The sequence below is a fragment of the Lygodium microphyllum genome, chromosome 6 (assembly GCF_053477565.2).
Source record: "Lygodium microphyllum isolate KBCC chromosome 6, Lygodium_microphyllum_v1.1.10, whole genome shotgun sequence".
Lineage (NCBI taxonomy): Eukaryota > Viridiplantae > Streptophyta > Polypodiopsida > Schizaeales > Lygodiaceae > Lygodium > Lygodium microphyllum.
The window spans coordinates 81,643,003-81,665,171 of NC_141140.1; positions in this window are offsets into that span (position 1 = coordinate 81,643,003).

The following is a 22,169-nucleotide window of genomic DNA, read 5'->3' on the forward strand; positions in this document are numbered from 1 at the left end:
CTCCTTCCAACTGTTGCTCCTCAGCTTTCACAGGGTATTTGACAAGGCTGAAAATAATAAAAGCAGCAGATTTTCTCATCATCTTGCAGTTTTTGGAATGAGTGCAGCAAAATATGTCTGTTGAATGAAACCTCTCCAGAGAGTGGGCCCTGCACTTTCTAGTAAATACTTCCTTTTCATTTCCTATTGACCCAATGGGAACTTGGACATATTCAATTGTGCCAACTTCAACAGAAGGACCTGCAAGAGTTTCAAACTCCAAAAAGTCCTCCATTATATATTTTTCACAAGATTTCAGAACTTTGTCAAGTTCCCAATCAGGATTAAAAATATTTTTCACAACTCCCTAGAATGAGAGATCCATTCCATTCTGAAGCATAAAATCAAGTAGCCTCTCTGTTGGAGTGATATCAATGAGCTCTGATACTCCTTGACCTCTCACTACTGACGCTCGCTTCCCTGGAGATGTACTTGGCTTTCTCACACTGGTGGCAGAGGATGGAGAGGAAAAAGAATTAACAGGCTGATCAGATGTTGATGCACTTGAGCCTTTTGAAAGCCTTCTTCTTTTACCAGTTCCTGAAGAAACCTTGGATTCTATGGGTTCAGACATGTTTCCAACTTCTGACGATACGGTGCGATAAGAGAGAAACGATTCAGACGGAAAGGCCCCCTCGCGCCGTATCGGTGATCCCAGTAAGAAGCGCTAGAGCCACAAAAAAGGTGGTCACACGAGCTTGAGGAACGCTGAAAGAAGACTAGATCTAGAGAACCTCCAAAACGAAGCGAAGAGAGGAGAGCGAAGAAAACCAACAGTCGCTCTCGCGCCGTATCAGCAATAGAAACAGAGGTCGGAAACCGAAAAAAGCCGTACAGATAAGAAACACACCCTTATGTAGGCGCGGATTATGCCACTTGGCAGTATCCGTTAGTCTCATACACGTGGCAATAGCCGTTGGGCAACACGTGGCCAATAACCACGTGGCGAACAAGTGGACCGGTCATTACTTGACACGTAGCATACGGACCATAAATGCAGATACGTGGCACAATCAGTATCGGACACGCGTCTGACACGTGTCATGATCTACCTGGGTATATAAGTGGTCATTTTTCCGACGTGTACACTTTTCATTTCTCGAGCTCTTCCCGCATTGCTTGCCGATACGGTGCGATACAAGTCCTTCTTTCGCTAGCAAAAAGAGGTGTGCCGATACGGAGCGAGGGCGTCCAAACGGTGTGCTCGTTTCCTCCGTATCGCGCCGTATCGGCATCTGATCTCCAATACGGAGCGAGGGCGTCCAAACGGTGTGCTCGTTTCCTCCGTATCGCGCCGTATCGGCATCTGATCTCCAATACGGAGCGAGGGCATCCAAACGGTGTGCTCATTTCCTCCCTATCGCGCTGTCTCGACATCTGATTTTCAATACGGAGCGAGGGCGTCCAAACGGTGTGCTCGTTTCCTCCCTATCGCGCCGTCTCGGCATCTGATCTCCAATACAGAGCGAAGGCGCTGTTCCATTCTGCTCGCTTTGTTCATATCGCGCCGTATCAGAATTGCTCATTTCGTCTTTTTCCTCGCCAATTTGTCTTTCAGTTATTGTCCTTCTGGTTGTTATTTTTGCTTTTCTGGATGACAAGGACAAAGCAAACTGCAAGAAGAGTGTATCTAGATGGGAAGGACAGTGGGGGTAGAAGAAAGTTAAAATTTGATGAATCTAAGGGGGTAGAAGAAGCTGGTCCATCACAAGCTCCAGAGCATTTTACAACAGAAATCCCCCCTACACCAGGTGTTGTCCTTACATCTTCTATAAATGTTTATTCACCTGAAGTTGAGGAAGCAAAGGATGAGGCTTACCCTGTGAAAGATTCATTCCCTACAATGGTACCTGAGCCCACATCTGCTGAAGCCACTGAACACCCCAAGCCACAAAAGAAAAAGAGGAAGTCCAGGTTCTTCTATATGCAGAGATGTTTCAATGAGATCAGGAAAGCCCAGAGAGCTACACAGCATGTCATTCCAAAAGCTGCTTTTATAAGGGTGGTTAAAGAGATCTCTGATAGATTGTCTCAAGTGGCAACTGTCTCTGGTCTAAATAAGAAGTGGCAACTCTCAGCCATTCTTGCCCTGCAAGAGGCCGCAGAAGATTTTGTTATTGATTTCATGAACGACGCTTACATTGCTGCCACCCATGCTCATAGGATCACCCTTATGAATAAAGATTTCAGCATCATCAGCAGAGTGAGGTATAGGTTTGACAAAGTCCTGAGGCCCTTGCCTTCCAATGATCAAAAAGCCTTTGAAATCCTTAACATTCCCCCAAAATTGTCCAGGAAAGAGAAAAAGCTAAATGTTGAGGATGTTAGTCACCTTTACCCTACAAGGGGTGCCACCCAGCAGGAGGCTTTCTTGAGTGAAGAAAATCAGGAGGTGTTTGAAATTGAAGACGATGTTTACAAGAGGAAAGCCGCATCACTTGCTCCCGTCAACAGCGAGAGGATGGGCAAAGTGTATGGGCAGATTCTTGTGAATGTTGCTAGGGAACCTGAGGAGGAATATCTTAGTATATCTCCCCAGGACAAGCCCATGTTGGAAAAAAGGGATCTCCAACTATCTGACTCTGTGGTATTTTGTTACATAAGGTAAGGTTTTTTGTTGCATAAGTTAAGTCTTATAGGTTCAATTATATTTTGGATGAAATTGGTATTGAATAGCTTTTGCTATTATCTGCAGGGCATTGGTCTCCTCTCTCACTCTCGATATCCGAAGAACCATATACATTGTTGATCCACTTCTCTCTGTGGGACTTTTTGCAAAATCTGGTTCTAATATTTCACCATTTTTTCGTAGCTTCGATAGTGTGAGAAATTACCACATCTTTTTTCCTTATGTAGAAAGGTATTTTTCTTTTTCTGTAGAGGAAAATTTATGTTCATTTGCTTTCACCCTTCTACTCACCTCTTTTATGAATTTGCAGAGGGCATTGGAGTCTCATCTACATTAATTGTCTTTCAAGGGAAATTATCTTTATGAATTCTCTCAACGGTGTTCACGGTCAAGCACGAATGTATGTTGGAAGAAAATTACTTACTTTGATTTCTTTTATAAATAATATTTTGAACTTATAAAGCTTCCTTTTGCAGTGCTACTAGACTCGTTTCTACATTTTTGGATACAACATACGAGGATCTTGCTGATCCTCAAAGGCCGTATACTTTTCTTCTACAAGAAGTTCCATTGCAAAGCGATGCGCATTCTTGTGGATGGAGAGTTATCTCAAACATTTGCAGAACAGTGGATTCAAAGCTGTTACAAATAGAAGGAGTGAATGTAAGTTTATTTCATTTGATGTTTGTGTAACCCTTATCATGATGTCTTTTCACTAACTTATAATATTTATTCTTACAATGTAGAGACTATCCTGAATCATATGTTTGGTGGATAAGGGAGAGATGCATCGAGCTGATTCTAGACAAAGCAATCACACCGTATGATCCTGACTCCCCTCTTCCTCCCAAAACTTCAATGGCCAAGGGCACAAGCAAGGGAAAGGTCAAGGGAAAGGGTAAGGACAATGGCAATGGTAAAGACAAGGGCAAGGGAAAAGGCAATGGGACCACTACTGCAAAGTCTAAGAAAAAAGGAATGCCAGTGCTCTCTCCTCTTAAATTTGATCCATCCCCTCTTAAGCCCCAAGAAAAGAGACTACCTGTAAAGGTCAAATTTTTTCAACAATCAAAGAAAGGCCCTGTGAGAAAAAATATCTTTGAAGAAATCGATAAAGAATGAAAATAGCAAACATAAGCATACACGAGCCTTTTTATTTTGACTTTGTACATTTTTATGCAATTTTTGTACCTCATTGTGTAATGAAAATTTTCACTTGTAAATCGAATGTAATGTACATTTTATACACGAGCCTTATTATTTTGGCTTTGTACATTTTTATGCAATTTTTGTACCTCATTGTGTAATGAAAATTTTCACTTATAAATTGGATGCAATGTACATTTTAATGATAAATATTGATAAAAAAGAATGTTGCATCCTTCGAAGAATTAGAAACCATGCAATTAGATTTTTCTAAAGATCATCAATAAGACTTAAATAGGCTAGGACTACTATTAGAAGTGGTCATATCAAAAGTTCATAGGTACCCATGACCTAAATTATGGGCAGTCTATTTTTAATTTGGTAATTAGCCAACCTATTTTGTAATAGGACAACTCCTCTATTTTTGTCTATAAAAGGAGATAGTGTGGCTATAATCCATTATCCATTTAGGTACTTATAAATTCTTGGTGTGGAGAGAGGGATCTTGTGGAGTGTGTGAGCTAGTGCTTGACCATTATACTCTTGTCATAGTGGATTCGTATTCCTAGCTACACCTTGTGCATTGTCTCTTTCATCAATAAGATGTTTAAGGTTTATTGATCAAGGTATGCTCATATGTGTTGATGTTTTCTTCGTAAATGTGCCTAGTTTTACATTTTGTTGTGTGTAAGACATACTCTTTGGTTGGTGAGACTGGTTGTAGGTGCTTTCTTGCATTGACAAGCATACCATGTGCTTTCAATAGGGTTTCATTACCACCATCTAGCTATTGTTAACGCCTTTGTTGGTGGGGGTATTCTTAACTCCACAAGTTGTTCTATGCGTGTAGTTTTGATGCCAAGATTTATGTGGTAGCTTGCTCTATTGATACCATCCTATCCCTCTTGCATATCCTTTGACTGGTTGATGTGCTCTTATGACCTATCTTGGACATGTGCTACGGTTATGACTTGCACTGGTTCCTTATCATTTCAATTCTCTTTTGACTTGATTGTGTGTGTTGCTATGTGAACGTGCTTGTTGCATTGACCTAGTCCTTGTGGATGTGCCACTACCTATATATGTGTCATCATTCATGTCATTTGGTTGATTTTCTTGTATTATTGGCAGTTGCCTTATGCTGAATGAGCTGATGTTGTGGATACTAGATGACATGTGTTTCTTGGCTAGCAACAGATGACTTATACCATTTGTATTGTTGTATATTAGGCTTGCATCATTTAACAGCCTACTATTGCACTTTTTGTCTTGATTGATACATTGACACTTAACATGTGCTATTTTTACACACATGCCTATGTGCCATATGCATGTTGACATGTGTTTTCCATGTTGGACTAGTTTGGTATTGATACTTGGTAGTTGGTCTTTGTGTTTCATTGATATTTAAAGTTAGACTTGTGTTTTAGAATTATGTAAGCCCTTGTTCATGTGCTCATGTCTTTCATGGTGATTCACACAAAGCTTGTGTTTTACATTGAGAACTATGTAGGCTATTTATAGTGTGTCTACTCCTATCTCCTTCCCAAAGTAATTGTGTAAGTATCCTTTCTCATTTTTCAATCATCATGTCATCCCCTTGTACTAACATCACACTGACAAACTCAAATGCTCTAAGTATACTCATTGGAAGCTCTATATAAAGACTTGGTTTGTGAACGGGCATGAACCCCTAAGCCAGGAAAAATATGTATGCAATGTGATAGTTTGCAGCATGAGAGAAAGGATTGTACTGCCTATCAAGAGGCCTTGGCATGTTAGCTTATCTTTTGGAAAGATGGCAAGATCCATGCACAAGAAACGGGATTGCCTCTTTCTTTGAATTTTTGGAAAGGGAGGTATGCAGAAGTTGTTGGAAGACTTGGCTGTTCGAAATGCTTATGTGGCGGTACATACTTCTACTTTTGGTCTATAGTTGGATAAAATGTATGGCCAAGTGATGGTAGGTCCAAAGGCTGAAATATGGACACATGCTTTGCATGCAACTGAAAAGAAAAAAGTTATTGATAGTGAAATGTCTCATGCAGGGCAAGACATTGGTAACATAACTAGTTGGGAATCACCAGTAGATGCATATTCAGTGTATGCATAACTGGTTGGGCAAGACATTCATAACATAACTGGTTGGGAATCACTAGTAGATGCATATTCAATGTATGCATATTTAGAAAAGGTGCAAAATATGAATGTACTTATGGAAGAAAAATAAAAGAGAGATGAAGATAATGTAGAGACATCTAAAAGAGTGACAAGAAGAGGTGTGGATCAGCCTAAAGCTACAAATCAGCCACCTCCTGAGCATGTTATGGAAGAGGTCAGTCAGGAGAAAAGACAGGATAACAAACAAGAGGGCAAAAAGAAGGACAAGTAGCCAGGATATAAGTTGCAGTGTGACATTAAGACAGTCATAGATCTTAAGAAGGTTCTTGAAGAAAGAATCCTAAATAGTTGAGTGGAATTCACATTGAGAGAGGTGCTTGGCATTGCCAAGTAAGAATTTCATGATGAGATCATCGACAAAATTTAAAAGGAAGTGTCATTTTCTTGGTGATAACACTAGTGCATTGATGCAATTTGAAGAGAAAAGTGGTTTGTTGGGTATTCAGGGTCAATATGAGCATGAAGTAAGTACTGGTTTATCTATGCAAGATGCTACTAATTAGTGGGACAACATGTGGAAAAGAGAAGAAAGTGGTTGAAAATGCATTGTCCTGTAGCAATATGCATGGTGGGGTAAGGCAGATGCAACAATATGGGGAAGAGACTCTAGGATTTATTCCTCAAAGTCACTATATAAGAAATCATTGGGCTAGGGCTACCACTAAAACGGTAGTGAAAATAGGGGAACGTGAAACTCCTTGTGTTGCTTTACTTAACCATGGGTCTGAGATAAATGTCATTGAGCATGGATTGTATGAAAATAGTGCATGGCTTGTAGACACCGATCATGGTTGGTGTATGAGGGCTATAAATAATTCTTCAGGAGAACTTTATGCTTTATGTCCTAATGTGAAAGTGACGATTGGTGATGTACAAGAAGAGAAACACTTCTTTGTGCAAGGACAATTCCTCTTATGCAATGATAGCCCTATATTACAAGAGTGCGTATGGAAACAAAGCTGCTTGATGATGGTTCTATTTATACAAGAGTTAGAAGCAAGGATGCGAGGAAAGCAGTCCAATTTCGTACTATTTATGTTAATCATCCTAGAAATTGGGATACACTTCGAGAGTCTCCTTTGGCTCCAAACGCAAGGGAATTCAAAGACTTGGATTTTCATTAAGGACTACTGTAATGTGGGGCTACACTAGTATTGCTCAGAGGATGTACTCGCCTCTTGATGGAATAAAGAATGTATTTACTATTGGTTATTCTCAATTTACAGCAAGCAGTTCATGTTGGTTTAAGCCTATGGAAGCTATGTGTTGGGCTGAATGCATATCTATGAAACGAGCTACTAAGGAACTGAGAGCATTGGGGCTGTTAGCTGAAAATGAAGGCATTTCAGGCATCTTTTATGGTTAATATTAATGACACTAAGGCTAGAATTTCAACAACTATACATGCAAAAAATGAGACTGAAAACAGAGTGTTGTTAGTATGTTCTTTGGACATGTATGATGTTATAGCATTGTTTGCTTAGTAGGAAGGATTACAATGGGCTGAAGCACTTGTGGAAACAAAGTATAAGACAATTTACAAAAAGATGAAACCAATTGCTTTGCCACTTCCACGAGAAAGTGAGGGTCTGTATGAAAAAGTATCAAGGCATCCAAGCTTATGGGATCCAAAAGATGTAGGTCATTAGTTTACATCTGAAACATTATAGGAATTGAAAGTTGGTGCATAAGGGTTTCTTTTACGAAAGAGAATGTTTTATGCAAATGGTGGCTAGGCATGGAAAGGCATTTGCATTTCAGCCAATTGAAATAGGTTGTGTGGATCCAAATGTTGTCTTTCCTATGGTAATATTTACTATGCCAGATGTATGTTGAGAGTGGAAAAAGACTAATTTTTTGACTGATTTTTGTTGTTTTTTAGGTCTAAATGATTTATACTGATGGATTTAGAGTGATGTTTGGTTGTTAATGGAAGTGTTTGAGAGTGTTTTGGATTATATTGATTATTTTTTCAAAGTTCATGATGATTCTTAATAGAAATATGAAGCTTTGTGATGTTATAATAGGTTGTGTTGAGCTTCTGATTGGTTCTGATATGTAACGTGTCCACTAGAATCATCCAGGACACGTCTTAGTAGTCCATCGGAAAGGATGTCTAGAAAGCTCCGCCCGGCACTCCCATGGAATGTTACGGGATTTGCGATCTAGATCTTCTCGCGTCTGCCACGTAGCGGAATTATCCTGGCCGTTCCCACTTAGGATCGACCAGAATTAGGGTTATCCTGATTGGTCATATCTAACAGCAACTAGCATCGGACCCAAGCGTACTACTTTACGCAGAAACGCCAGATCCGAAGCGGATTTACACTGCACTTGGTTCAAGGAGAATGGGAAACGAGGGGAATGCAAAGCTCAATCTCTCTGCCACCATAAGGCATAGTCCCATTCCGTTCCCCTAAAATAGCGTAAATCGATTAAGACATAACTCTGGGTTATTGCTTTCTTTATTCATTTTCTTTGACGATCATTCAGCTGTTCTTCGAGATTTTGAGAAAAGTTCCCGGCTAACCGAGACCACCCAACTGTAGGACGGACCTATGGCCTATCCTCCGCACTTTCCTCGGTTTGTTTTAGTTATCTAATTATCTAATACATTAATTTTGACATGTAACAATCAGCTTCTTTAATTAATCCGTTAAGCACTGGTTCCTTCACGTAATCTTATCACGTGACATAGAAAAACAATACAAGGAGTTCTGCTCGTAGGCTTGTCCATAATACGCCCGAAGGCTATCTAGTAATCCACAGGGATCACTATTCCAAGCTTCTGCCCGTAAACTAGTATGCGGGCCTCGAGATCCAATCCCGAGTCACCTTAGCCTCTTATACAGGACCCGGAATACGGCCAGAGCCCCCCCTAGCACCCAAGCGTCCTCCTGCTCCAAGTAGAACTCAACGGAGAGACCTCTCGCGGCAGGTTCGGTCCACATTCTCGGCGCGGTCAACAACCCCCTTGGTTAGGGTCAGGCAGGAAGTCAGGGGTAACTGAAGCTGCCTCTCCCTTCAGGCCTTCAACCTGAAGCATTAGATATCTTTTCATCCTTTAGTTCCTTGAGCAAACAATGCAAATAGTGCTTTCTAAACTGTTACAAGCACAATCAATTCCAGTGGTCGTTTATTTGGCCAATTGCTAAGGAGTGAATCTTTCTCTCCGAATGCATCTAGCACTCGATCCAGGATCAATTGCGACTTGGCAAGATCCCCAAGGGTTTGTTTGTTAACCCTATATCCTTGGGTTAGGGCCGTACCCTACTAACCCAACTTAACCAATACCTTAAGTTCTATTAACAGTAAATATGTTATTCCAATTTACTAATTGGTCTTTTGCTTCCAAGCAAATATCTAATCCTCGTATCTTGGTTACTTTACCCAAGAAAGGTACTATATCATGACGATTATTTCTCCTCTTGCAAGATAAACTTGCGTAAGAGTCTGCCAATCTCATTCCGAGGAATTGGCCATTCCCTTTTGATCAAATCACAAGATCATGCGACTCTGCAACCTATTGTGCGAGTGTCGTAAAAAAATCATGGGACTATTTTACCCATCGAATGGCGTTGTCTAATCACGAAATCATGATTAGATAGGAAACAAGGTTAGGGTATCTTCATAACAATCCGTTCCTGATTGCACTAGGTCGATATTGTCGGTCCTAAAGGTCAAAATCCAAATCGAGTTTCATTCTTTTAGCGAGCGATCCTTAGGGTAAAAACCCTAGATCATTTCTCGCAAGTGTGTCCTATTGTCCCTACATTTCGTGAATGAGGGCAAGTCTTTAGGGTATAAGAGTTTCAACTTGGCAATAAGTGCAACTAGGTCATGTCCTCAACGTGCTAAACCCTAGTTAGCACTTAGGATATGTTGCATCGATTTAACCAATCCTAAGCAAGTCCTTTGCAGTTTAGGTGTTTAGGGTAAAACACTATCCTTGTCTATTCATGAAGATATTGTCTTGATCAAAGAGAAGAAAAACTAGTTGCATTACGATACCATACATGATTCATTGCCTACCTATGATTAGATTTACAACTCCTAACTTTTCTTGTTAAGATCAAAGCGTATGTTAAGTTACGACATAATTTCCATTGATGCATTCATGATTCATGCTACTAAGCTTTTAGGGTTTTATGTTAAAAAGAACCATGCAATCTTTCCCTAATTTCATTCCTGAATGAAATATTCGTACGTTGAATGAGCATTACACAACCTTTCTCTAACTACTTACGTAGTTGATGGAGATTTATGCCAATTGACTAGAGTTTAACCTACTTCATGCAGCCCTAGAATCATTTCCATGCCTTGCTAATTCCTACAGTTGTCAGCAATCTTCTTTAATGAATCATTACTAAGAAAGATTCGTCTAATAATGCGATATGTGATTTAATCTTTCCATGCATAGTCAAAGGTGTACTATAATAATTCCGACTTTGTAAATGATAATCGTTGTTTGTTCTAGATTCGTTACTTTGCAGTGCACAGAAGCCACTTGCTAAAAATGCATAAACATCTTTCGTTCATTTCCTTAAAAAAATACAATTGACCAATCTTCATTCATGAGTTATTTCCTTTAAAATAGCCAATGTATTTCAATCATAAAAGTGCATCCTAATTCCATAAATTATCCATGCACAATTGCAATACTTCGACATAAACTAAAATTAGGAAGAAAACCTGGACTTGTGGGTTCGGGGAGATGTCCACGTGTAAGCTCGGGGAGGAACCTCCCACAGGTGCGCCTTGCGACTTCTTGGGAGGCATCGTGGATGACTTGAACTCCGTGGATTACCCTCACTTCCATGTGTTCTCCGAATAGCCTCAAGAATTTCCTTCTCCCTCATATGCAAGAGATTCCTTCATCGAATTTTGGATCTTTAAAAAAAAACCGGGGGCTTTTGGGCTTATGGGAAGGCTTGTGGGATTGGAGCTTTGCTTGTGGGAATGGGGCTTTTATGAGCCCGATTTTAAAAAAACGGGGAGGGTGTGTAGGAACAAGGCCCAAGCCTTATTCCATTAGAAGCTTCTTGGAGAAGCTTCTAAGAAGCTTCTTGGAGAAGCTTCTAAGAAGCTTCTGATCCTCTCAGAAAGCGTGGGGATTAAGGTTATGATTGGGGGGTCATAAAAAGGTCGAAAGATGACGACAAGTGGGGAAAGATGGACTTGCTGAGCAAACATGGAGCCACGGGTGGCAGAATTGATGCGATGGTGGCTGCAGGCAAGAGGTGGCGGCAAAATGCATTGGCAGGGTCAGCAATCTCCCCCCCTCTCCACGACCGTGGAGCTGCAGCGGTGGCATTCTCCCCTTCCTTAGCGTAGCAGCCTTCACAGCACGGTCCTTCTTCCCTTCGTCTATCCAATCCTCCCCACGTTTTTGTCCACAGGGCGGCAGCTGTTCGTCTGTTCCCCCTTTCTCACAGTCTGTCACAATCAGCACACGACTGCCTCCTTCAACCCTCCCTACTTTCCTTCCTCCACAGGGGTTTATATAGGATAGAGAGAGGAGACCTCTCTCCCCCACGCGGCCAGTTGCATGGCCATTCTCCCTTCTACGACCTCCAACAAGCGAGCTTACGTATCCGTGCTTCACTCCCTCCCCTCCAGCACGACCTTCGGCTGGGGGAAAAGGAAGAATATAAAAAAATTTGCCATAAACCTAACCTTATCCTCTTGACCTCCTCCCAAGGGGAGGTTCTCATGAAGATATGCAGTTTTTTATTAAACCTTTGTCTCGATTTTTTTTTGCCGGTGGAGGGTCATGTTGTGTACAATAGAAAGATCGCACCGTTCGTATCTTTGATGCCGAAATTTCCTTGCATGAGTCTCACGCGGGTTAGTGATATTTTTCAACGGAAATATTACATGATACCATCTGTATAGCTTTTGTTTTGTTCTGATTTTCTTCTGTATGAAGCATGGATTGATGATTATTGAAGGTTGATGTCTTTTGAAATATTATTGAATAGTTTTTTATAGTTTGGAATGGTTTTAGTATGAGTTATGAGGATCTGTTGTTTTCTGATGACCTTCTATAACCCTCTGTAGACCTTCTATAGAGCTTCTGTCTCTATTATGTTTCTATTCTGTTCTGTTCTATAGATCTTCTGTAAGTGTTCTGTAGAATGTATGTGTGACTTTGGGAAAGTTTTCTAACTGTTGGAAAGGATCAATCTAATTTCAAAAGAGCTAAAACAAATGGAAGAAGCAGTTGCTGAAGACTGAAGAGAAGACTGAAGTGACAGTGACAGCAGTGAGTTATGAATAGACACTGTAGTGGCTCTGGTGCCCTTTCATACCTCCCATACCTCTTTGGAGGTGCATCCATAACTAATAAGGATTATTGAGTGCCATTATTGAGTATTGTAGTGAGGAGATGATGTACTATTGATAGAGAGAGAGAGAGAGAGAGAGAGAGAGAGAGAGAGAGAGAGTTAGAGATAGCCAATTCTATCAAAACAATGTATCTTTCTATGAGAGATTGAGAGAGAAAATTATGAAGACATTGAAGATGAATACTATGTGATTGATTTCCATTCAAAAGTGGTGTATTACTTTGTGTTGTTGGTTCTATTGATGGATTCTGTGAAGATGTTTAAGATTATGGTTGATTCTATCAAATCCGTGGGAGATATCTACTATGATGTTGTGTGAAGAATTGTTGTTTTCCTTGTTTTGGTCATCAAAAGAATGAAATAAAAGCTTGTTGATGTTACAAGATAGATTTTCTTGCAGTATAATCCCTTTTTCCTTGGTTTTCCTCTTGGAGCTCCATGTTTTTGGTGCGCAGCCGGGGAAACTTGCCATCAACAAGCATCAAAAGAGGCTGAAAATGAAGGTGCCAAGAAGAGAAGAATTCAATGGATGTTTGCAAAGTTCCTTCTTCCATTGAAGAGTTGGAGATTCTTATTGACAAAGCCACTTTCCACAAGAAGTTTATCCCATAATGGCGAAAACACATTACCATCATGATGCATGCGCTATGTGGTGGACTATTTCCTCTTCCTATTGAAGCAACAGAAACTTGCATCTTGGTGGCAAATTGTTTGGAAACAAACTGAAGAGTAGAAACAGAGAGAATGACCATTCATGGAATATTTGACATTTATTGAGAAGTTTCCAGACATCATTAAGTGGGAGATCGTGAAGAAGCTTCTGGATTTGTGGTCTCTGGAGGTTCACAAAAACAAGAAGGAAAAGAGTTGTAATTTATTCGTGGATGCTCAACTGCAAGATACGTGGGATGCTTGGTGCACTAACAATCTCCTATTTGTCCAATTAGCAACCCACTAGAAGTTGGTAAACAGAGTGTTTTTCACAATATACACTATTGAAACCCTCAGAAGCTGGCATTATTATAATGATGGCACAACAACGATCCTAAGAAGAATGAGCTTTGATACTTTCAGAATAGAATATCTCCCCCTCTGTAGTGGTTTGAAAGCCAAATTCAGAGATGTTGAAAAGAAGGAAGTAGAGGAGATGTTGGCCAGAGAATCCTTTAGAGACTGAAGCCCCTCTCTGATTTTATTATGTTGAGTATAGACCAACTGATTGGAGCCAACCCCCTGATGAATGACGCAATCAAGAGGCAAGCATTAAAACGAGTCCAGAGGTACGTGAGAAGAGAGAAGGCAAGAATCAAGGCTGAGAATGAGCTTGCAGTAAAAGCCTCCTTTGACACCCTTGAAGCACTCTTTAAAGAAGTTCCCATGGCGACTCAAGGTCTCCTTCCTGGTCACATTTGACCTGGAAATATTGATGACAGGCCAGCAAATGTAGCCCCATTGCCAATTTTTAAGGGAGAGTATAATGAAGACCCTGATCTTCATGTAGCAGAGTTTATGGTAGCATGTGTGGCTAACAATGCGAGAACCCCTAAGCATTGGTTAGCAATCTTCCCCGCCACTTTCAAAGGCGCGGTGTTTCCGTGATATGAGAGACAAGCAGTAGGAACTTTTAGCACATGGGACGACCTGAAGTTGGCCTTTCTCACTAAATTCAGGCATGAAAGTTTTGAAGAGTGGATGCGAGAGGAGTTCATGAACCTAAGTTAGTCCTCTGGAGAGAGAGTAGAAGCTTATGTCTCGCGAATGGAATCCATCCTTAAGAGATGGACTAACCATCATTTGGACGAAGGTATCTAGAAAGGAGTTTTCCTCAGAGGCCTACAACTAGAAGTTTGCAAGTTTATGGAATTGAGAAGACTAGTCAATTTACAAGCTGTAGTGGAAGGTGCAAGATTGTATGACGAAGTTGAACCAAGGCTGTCAATGACTCTAGGAAGAGGAGTCTTACCTCCTCCCATGCCAGGAATGATATACCCACCAAATGCAATCCTAGGGATAGTTCTCTACCCCGATCATCACCAGATGCAAACATTGCCGCAATATAGTGCACCTAATCCACTGTGGTCACCACAGATGATAGTGCCTCAAATGATGGTTCAACCACAACAAAAGTGGCCTCAAACAGTTCCTCCAATGGCGACTCAACAATAGTGGAACTCGACCAACTAGAATCAAGAATCCCAAGTCTCAACAAGAGCTCTGAATTAGAACTAGAATAGAGGATCTATGGATCTACTCAACTTGTATATGCAGTAATCATAGAAGCTTCTCAAAACCCTACTACAAGTACTTTAGGAGGTGAAAATCTAAAGGACTACTTATCCAACTCAGTTTGAAGTATCAAGCAAGAGCTTATGGATGTGATTATAGAGTAGCTAGAGACGTTGAAGGTGAATATCACCAACATATCCATTCCTACGGGAGGTGGGAGAGATGTGATGCATTCTAATATATGGTGCGAAAAGTGCCATCAAGTGGGACATTCAGCCACTGAATGTACTGAGAAACGAACCATTCCTAGAGCCTTCTGTTCCTAATATTTGTGAAAGAACCATAGAGAGGATATTTGCTCTGTGAAAGAGATGCACGAACAAAGACAAAAAGATGAAAATGCAAGATTCAACTTGCTAGAATCCAAAATGACAACACAGGACATTGGACTAAAGCCTAGGGAGTTTGGTCCTAATTTTGGTCCAAGGAGGTTTCCCTCTCAAAGTTACAGAGGATGACAGTCTGGCGGTGGTTAGAGAATAAAGGTGGAATGTTACAGATGTGGAGAAAAGGGTCATATCTTCCCGAATTGTCCAACCCCTAGAAGATCTGTGGATTAAAATCCCTTATGCATCAGATGCAAAGGAGAAGGCCACATTGCAAAGGACTGTCCAAGTCCATCCCCTCTCAAGGCCAATGCCACTGATAGCCAACAAAAGGCACAAGAGCCTGCCTCCAATTCGGTGGAGTTGAAAGTTTCCGCTATCACGCACACCAAGAAGAAGGAACCAATTGTCTAGAACGAGAATAATTCCCTTTCCAAGAATGTGAAGTTCCAACAGAGGGACAGAGTAGTACAGGACAGAACAGTGGAGTACAGAGCATTGCAGTGCCACAAAGAGTCACAAAGATAGTCCTAGAAATAGGACCAGAGGTCCAGGAGATAGATGATGCAGAAGCACCTCCAGAAACAAAAGAAGTGCTGATGCTGCCATTGCTAGAAGAAAAAGGAAATATGAAAATGGGTATAGTCCCATTCCCCCAGCAGGCTAGAGAAGCATGTGGATCCTATCAAAGATTATGACTTGGTCAAAGACCTAGACACTTTTATACCAAATCTAACTTTCTAGCATGCTGATGCTATCTCCTAGCTGGCAAAAGAAATTCAAAAGCAACTTGACAAGAATACGTGGACTAAGGATTGCTCCCCCAACAACAATAAAGTCCAATAGAGCTCCAGAACCTGCGAAGGAAGTGGATGTAGCTAACACCTTCCTAGATCTTGGAACCCCATATATTAGTGTATGGATAGAAGGATGCTTTATTTCAGATGCATTGATTGATGGAGGCTCATCAATAAACATAATGATGGATGTGACAATGAAGGACTTAGATTTGCAAGGAATTCAGCCTACGCAATGGCTTATCAGATTGGAAAACCAAAGCAGAATTAAGCCATTGGGCATCCTACCATACGTAAAAACAACCCTTGCAGGAAGAGACTATTGACTGACATATTTGGTGGTCAAACCAAATTCTTACGAGACCTCATACCCTTTGCTATTGGAAAGACCTTGACTTTTTGAAGCAAAAGCCAAGACAGATTGGTTCAAAGGAATCCTAACCCTAGGAAGAGGACCCAACAAAGCGGTGTTGAAATTGTATGGATTGCAAAAAGGAAATGGATCCACATCCATCCAAGTCATAACTGACTCCTCTAACTAAGTAACAAATGGTACATCAGGAGAAGAAGAGGCTGTTAAATAGATCTTTCCCAAGAAAACAAAGACACAGTCCCTAACAATGGGCACTGTAAGCCAACTACCAAAGGAAGCAAAGTCTTTGTCCATGGGAGAATACCTCCTGCCTCCACTTGAATTGACTTCTAAAATTACCTCTGACAATGAGATAGAAGCTTGGATATACTATTCTCCCTGTTAGATGGCAGTCACAAAGACAATAGCACAGACAGAGCCAGAGACAGAAGCAAAAGCAAAAGCAGGCGCAGAGGCGAAAGATCTGTTCTTCTCCTACAGAGCCTCTACAAAAGCAAAGAGAGAGCCTCTAGAGGAAGAGGATGAAAATTATGAGGAAGAAAACAAAGCAGGTTACGAAAGTGCAGTTGAAGAAGATTCTCTGATAGCGGATGATCTTGTTGATGTCCCTACAGAGACCTCAGAGATCAAAGATCTCGGGGTGTTTGAGGGAATGACCATGGTTCCATTTGGGTTGACCAATGGACCACAAAGTATGCAGAATCTGCATAAGCAATGGATTAAAGGTATAAAAATTAAGTTCACCAATGGCTCCTATCACCCTGACCAATCAATCTAGAGAAAAGATGATGATGATGCCCCTTGTCAAGAGAAGCTGGAGCCATCAGAGCCATGGCTTACAGAAGGTCTATGCTATGTGACATTCCTAGACGCATCTTCTGAAGATGAATCCCTAAGTCCAAAAGAAATCACCACTCATACAAAAGCAAACAAAGCTCAGATACCCTTCCAGCAATTTCAACAAATAAATGAGTCATCTGTTCAGAAGAAAGACATTGGTTCTAGTTGAACATCAGATGATAGCACTACTCCCTTGAAAGAGTCAGACCTCTATCTAGAAGCAATCCGTGGTGGGACATTTATCCGCGAAGTGGAAGGTGAAAGGCAAGTGACTTTCTTGGATACTGATGGTACTGAACGTCACCTAAAAGTGGGTCTAAATCTTCCAGCAGAAGAACTAGTGGTCCTGCGATATCTATTAAAGGAGAACTTAGACATGTTTGCTTGGTCGTACAAAGACCTAAAGGGGATTGATCCCATAGTATGCCAACATTACATTAACCTAGAGCTGCTGCCAAACCTGTGGTGAGGCAAAGACAAAGGCGTATGGATCCTAATTATTCACCTTTGGTGAAGACTGAATTATTGAAGCTTCTTGAAGCCGAGTTCATTTATCCTGTGGCTAACAGTGAATGGGTTTTGCCCATTGTAGTAGTACCCAAGAAGAACGGCAAAATTCAAATATGTGTGGACTTTCGAAATTTGAACTCGAAGACAAAGAAGGATCATTTCCCTATCACTTTCACAGACCAACTGTTGGACATAGTGGTATGCCATGAGTTGTATTCCCTCTTGGATGGATTCAGCGGATATAACCAACTTCAAATCGCAGAAGAGGACCAATCCAAAATAACCTTCACCATGGAATGGGGGACCTATGCCTATAGAGTGATGCCATTTTTGGGCTCTCTAATGCTCCTGCCACCTTCCAATCAGTAATGATGGCTGCCTTCCAAAATCATTTGCATGATTTCATTGAGGTGTATCTTGATGATTTTTGTGTCTATAGCTTAATTCGTGAGCACTAGGGACACCTAGAGCAATGTTTTGACAGATACCGAGAGTATGGGATTTATCTCAACCCCGACAAATGTGTCTTTGGCATCTCATCAAGAGTTCTTTTGGGCTATATTGTCTCAGCACAAGGGATTGCAACAAACCCTGCAAAGATTGAGAAGATTGCTGCCTTGACAGCACCAACAAACCTCAAGCCATTGAGAGGATTTCTTGGCCATGTGGACTACTACAGAAGATTTATTGCACATTTTGCAACCAAAGCAGCCTCTCTACACAAGCTCCTAAGGAAAGATGTGGATATCCTTTGGACTGATGATTGCAATGAAGTCTTTATACCCTAAAACAATGCCTTATCCAAGCACCTATTTTGCAGCCTCCTAACTAGACGAAGAAGATCCATGTGCACACAGATGCATTAGTTGAAGGGCTAGCTGCTGTCCTATGTCAAAAGGGCCCCTCTAAATTAGATCAACCAATATATTATGCAAGTCTAAAAGTAACTAACTGAGATCAAAACTACATAGTGACAGAGCTTGAGTGCTTAGCAACGGTGTTTGCACTGGAGAAGTTTTGACACTATCTACTGTTAACACATTTCAAGTTCTCCGTAAATCATGAAGTCATGTCCTTCCTTATGAACAAAGCAGATGTTAAAGGATGAATAATGAGATGGTTGCTCCTATTTCGGGAGTTTGATTTTGAAGTGGTCACTAAGTTTGACCGTTCTCATGTCCTAGCCGATCATCTATCACAGATCCCTCAAACCGCAGAAGAGGAACAAGATGATCCAAACCTTCCTAATGCTTCCTTGTTTCTAGTCGAAACAGTTACTCCTTGGTATGTAGACATAGCCAACCTCCTCGCAACTCAATAGTATCCTCTTGGCATCTCAAGCCGTGAGAAGAAGAAGCTTCTGTTAAAATCAGCCCCCTACACTTTGCTAGGTGGTGCACTGTACAAGAGAGGCAAAGATGAAGTATTGCAAAGATATATTGCAGGAGATGAAATCAACATAGTATTGAAAGCATGCCACGATGAACCATGTGGTGGACACTTCGTAGGAGAAGAAATAGCCAGGAAGGCTCTGTTGGTGGGATACTTATGGCCGACCCTCCATAAGGATGCATATGACTATTGCAAGAGATGCGATGCTTGTCAGCGAATGGGAAAACCCACCAAAACAAGTGCCATGCCACTACAATACATTCTTCCCCTAAAGGCATTTGAGAAGTGGGGGATTGATTTTATGGGACCCATTGATCCACCCAAAAGACGGAAGCAAAATAGATACATCTTAGTATGTACGGATTATATCACAAAGTGGTGTGAAGCTAAAGCTCTAAAGCTAGACGATGGTAACAGTGTAGCTTTATTTATGAATGAAAATATTATCACCCATTTTGGCGGTCCTCTTGAGCTGGTAAGTGACAAAGGTACTCATTTCCTTAATAAAATCATGGAGGGGCTGACAGAGCTGTATAAGATCCGCCATCGTAAGTCCACTCCTTACTACCCTAAAGCCAATGGCCAAGTTGAAGTCACCAATCACATCATTTGCTTGATCTTGACAAGAACGATTGCTGCACATCGTCACAACTAGGATGATCAAATTACAAAGGCCCTCTCGGCATACAAAACCTCCCATAAGGTAGCTACAGGACAGACCCCTTTCTAGCTAGTGTATGGTACGGAAGTTGTCTTCCTTGTTGAGCTAGAATTGCCCTCTTTGCGAGTGGCAATTAAATAATGCTTGGGAGATGATGAATCACTACAATGCCATCTTCTACACTTGGAATGTTTGGATGAGATTCGGTAGATGGCCCTATAATGTATGGAAATCACTCAAGTATGATGCAAGGCCTATCATGACAGTTTCATCCAGCACAAGGAGTTCAAAGAAGGTGATCTTGTCATGGCCTATGATTCGAGATTTGGCAAGTTTCCTGGCAAGCTTCAACAACAGTGGATGGGCCCGTACAAGGTGCTTGCTATCAATCCTAATGGCTTTATTCAAGTCCGTTGATGCCTCTGATGATCCTTTTCTGATCAATGGCTATCATTTAAAGAAGCACTTCCCTCCTTAGGGATATTGACAATCATAGTCGACTCACCCTTTCCCATTTGGGCATCGCACTGTCATTCTCTTCACGCTTTTGATAGCCCTTATGATCTTCCTCATGAGACAGTCTCATTCTACTAGCCCCTCGCAGATACATCTCAATCCCACCTTATTCTCTTCTCGTCTGATTCATTCTACCATTCTCTTTATTAATGAAAAAAGAAAAAAAAAGAAAAAGAAAGAGAAAAAAACAAGCAAACTATCATGGGAGAAAAGGAAGAAATTCCATGTCATAATAGGCCTCGTTCCAAGGAAAGGTGGAAACACCCTTGGGCAGGAATCTGATTGTGGAAAAGCTGGTAACACCCCGCAGTTTAGGATAGCTGACTCACCAGCAGAACCTTTCCAGCAAGTAATTTGAAGCCACTTCCCTTGGTGGGCTGTCTCTGCAATATTAGTCTGTTTGCCCTTCTTAACAGATAAACTCTCTTACAAATCATTGAAGTACCAAACTTGTTGGCTGCCTCCCTGGGTACGACTCATTTTGAATATCCTGATGACAACAATAGAGCCGATATGATCTTCATCACCAACCCCTTGAATGTGCGAGCTTTGATCCTAATAGGATGGGGACGTGATTACGGGCTACTCTTTGTATTTATCAATGAGCGTGAGACAAAGGGTGTGCTGAGTGACTAGTGTTTCCCTTCAAATCAAATGAGAGGTGAGATGTGTGACTGGAGTGTTGCATGTACCGGATGGGCCTCTCAATGCACAATGCATGATCTGTTCATGTGCACTGCACCATAATGCTCTCTGGCCTTCCTTCTTGCACTGTATGCCCGCACAGGGCGGACCACCGGGCAGGAAAGCGGGCCTACGTATGGGGGGGTTTTGGAGATTTTTTAAAAAAAGTTGGGGTGGCTGCGTGTTTGCTGTGATGGGGGTGGTGGGAAAGGGGGCTATGAGGGGGGTAGTTGGGTAGGGGTGGGAAAGGGGGTTAAGGTGGGGTTGGGGGTTAATTAAGGAAGAGGGGGTTAAATTAGGAGGGGGGGAGGGTAAAAATGGTAGGGGGAGGTGGGGCAAGGTGGGCAATGCGCAATTGGGGGGGGGAGGGGGGGGGGGGGGGGGGCAATGGGCAAGGAGGGGATGGTGGAGAGGGAGGAGTAATGAGGAAAAGAAGGAGGCGGATGATGGAGGAGGGAGGTAGGGGAGGCGGCAGGAGGCACAAAGGCGGCTAGGCGGCGGCACAGATGGCAGGGCACATCGGCACAGAGGCTGCCAGGTGGCAGCGTGGATGGTAGGGAGAGGAAGGGGGGGAAGAAGAAGAGGGAGGGGAAGATGGAGAAGGGGAAGAAGGAAGAAAAGCAGGGAGGAGAAGGAAGGGAGGAAGAGTGAGGAGGAGAAGAGAAGAAGGAAGAAAAGCAGGGAGGAGAAGGAAGGGAGGAAGGGGGAGGAGGAGAAGGGAAGAAGGAAGAAGGTAGGGGAAGGGAGGGAGGAGAAGGAGAAGAAGACGAAGAAGAAGACGGGGAGAGAGAAAGAGAGGGAGAGAGAAGGAGAAGAAAGAGAGAGAGAAAAAACTGTCAGGTAGGGGGGGAATTTTTTTAAAATTTTGTTTTAAATAAAATGTAATTGGGGTGTTATTTGTTTTGTTGTTTTTTTTTGTTTTTGTTTTGTTTTGTTTTTAAATGAAGTGTGAAGTGGGGGATTTTAGTTGTGGGTGTTTGATTGTTTTTTTTTTGTTGGGTTTTGTTTTTTTGCTTTTTTTTGTTGTTTTTTTTTAAAACTAAAAAGAAAGAAAAAGGAAAGAAAGAAAGAAGGGATGGAGGCCGTCCTCGTCTCGCGCGCGGGCGCGGAACAATGTTATTAAAAATTTGCAGGGACGGAAAGTAATGGGGGCTGAGACAGTGACATGGAAGGCATGGACGCCACGGGGGCATCGTGAGGCGCGTAATAACAAAAACACGCGCGGTCATGCGCGATGCGAAGCACGCAGGAACTCGACAAAACTAAGAAAATTTAATAACTCGCAAACCGTGCATCGAAATGCAATGCAGTAAAAAGAAAGTACGGGGCAAGAAGGTGAGGGGGAGACTACGGAAAAATACAACAAGGTGTTTGGGATTAAATCAGGGTGTTCCCATGAGAAAAACACGAAAAACGACTCCAAAAATACATATGGGGATTAA